This window comes from Cimex lectularius, unplaced genomic scaffold, assembly GCF_000648675.2.
Source record: "Cimex lectularius strain Harlan isolate CLEC.00 unplaced genomic scaffold, Clec_2.1 scaffold137, whole genome shotgun sequence".
NCBI lineage: Eukaryota > Metazoa > Arthropoda > Insecta > Hemiptera > Cimicidae > Cimex > Cimex lectularius.
This window is the reverse complement of record NW_019392687.1, coordinates 1,263,363-1,265,609: the sequence shown is the minus strand read 5'-3', so window position 1 is coordinate 1,265,609 and position 2,247 is coordinate 1,263,363.

The window sequence follows — 2,247 nt, the reverse complement described above, 5'->3', positions numbered from 1 at the left end:
TCTAGGTTAATTATTAATTATTAGGCTTATTTAGGCTGCACAATTTTAAAGGAAAATTTCATGCCAGGCTAAGGCTGAAGTGGCCACTTCAGCAGGTTATCACGCCAACTTTAATAGTGAATAAAAGAAGATAGCTATGAAGCATGTGTTCAAAGAATATGTAAAACAGGGCCACCCAGATGAAAGCACAACCTATGTCAACTGTCGTAGATTTCAATGATGGTAATGATGAATATGGATATTAGGAAGTTGGGGTTTTTTGTTCCCACAAGTACTGCAGCCTTCTAGCTTATTGTACTTTCCTAGTCCTTAGTTTGGTCCAATCAACCGATCCTTTAACTAAGGAGGTCATTGGCTGTAGTTGCTACAATTCCTTTCTCTGGGTTTTCTTTGTATCCCAGATTATGTCTCCATTGAGCAGTTGTTTAGCATTAAAACATAGGTAGCAGTTTCTACCTCCTCATTGCATAACCTATAAAGGGCATCATCATTGAATATACCATGTAGTGTAGCTGTTTTCTCAGATGCCAGTATGTAGTCCTAGCAGTCGAGTTTAGTCCTCTCTAACTGTAGCAGTGAGTTTGCCAATCTTGGTGAGGGTTGTTTTAACATAATCTTACTGTGCCTAACACCTCTAGAGGTTATCCATATCCCCTTTTGTCTTTTTTGGATCCATTCTGTCATGAAGGATTCTGTGTTTGTTGTCCTAAGAATAGGGGGCCTACAACGTCTTACATATCCTCCTCTGATCAATGTGTCTGCCTGATAGGTTTACCAGCCTTTGCATGCTGCCAAATGTTTGTGTAGCTTGTTTCGTTGAACTTTGGCCATAAGATTAATGAATGGGATGGATTGGGCATCTGGAGGACAGTTGCTTATACCACTCTGAATTCTTGGGTCACCACAGGGACCCCTGATTTGTAAGGCTGTGGATGTTAGCAGCGACTCTCTCAGAAGATCTGCGTAGAAGTAGAAGTTAGACATTTCTGAAATAAAGGGGAGTACCGGGAGGTGTTTTTGCGTTGTTGAGGGATCTCCTGTCAGTTCTCAGAGCTGCCCTAGAGGTTGATTGCATTTAATTAAAAGACAAAAAACAGGACAAAAGAACATTTTTGTGTTCTCCCTTGGCTTATAGTTGAAGTATAACTATGAAAATTGCCTATATACAAATATATGCGGGTAGAAGACTACTTTTTGGGTATCTAATTTGTTGTAAAACAAATTAATAATCAACTGTGTAAAGATTTTAAATACAGGGGCATCAGTGGTCGTTATGGTTTAGACATTAACACAGTGCTGTAATGTAAAAGCGCCGGGTTGAATCCAGTGGCCCTGCATTTGAACATGTCAAAAACACCGGCACCCCGAGGATTCATATAACCTAATAGTTGAAATACCCTCGCAAAAAAAAAAAAAAGAAAGCAGTGTGAGGTACCAACACATAACTCCTACTGAACATGCCAAAAACCATTGCCTGTATTCACAGATATACAGGGTAAGTCATTTTTTGACGCACCATTGGAAAATAAACGTGGGTGTATTTAAATCTGACTCGAGGATTATTTCCTTTGATTAATACGTTAATAAAAGTAAGTGAGTCAATTTTCGGTGCACCATAGGAAAATCAACGTTGGTGCGTCTAATTATGACTCGGCACATTTTATTTTGTCTCGTACCAAAAAATAGGCGAGTCACTTTTCAACGCACCATTCATTACAAATTAGTTTTAGTAGGTTGGAAGGAAAATAAACAAAACCAATATTATTAAAACATTATTCAAACACATTATAAAAAAAAAAATTCTTCACAAAATAATTTGATTAAGGTTTAAGTTTTTTTGTCCGATCATCATTTTACGATAGACTAGGCTACTGTGTTGCAGCAAATGGAGGTTGGATCGAACAATTATTATGATGATTTTGAACATTGCTTTGCTAACAAAGGAGATTGTTACATTTATTTAATTTTGTTAATTTACCAGAAAAAAATACTCTTAAACCTTAATCAAATTAATTTGTGAAGAATTTTTTTAAAATTTTTATATTGTGTTTGAATAATGTTTTAATAATATTGGTTTTGTTTATTTTCCTTCCAACCTACTAAAACTAATTTGTAACGAATGGTGCGTTGAAAAGTGACTCGCCTATTTTTTGGTACAAGACAAAATAAAATGTGCCGAGTCATAATTAGACGCACCAACGTTGATTTTCCTACGGTGCACTGAAAATTGACTCACTTCCTTTTCTT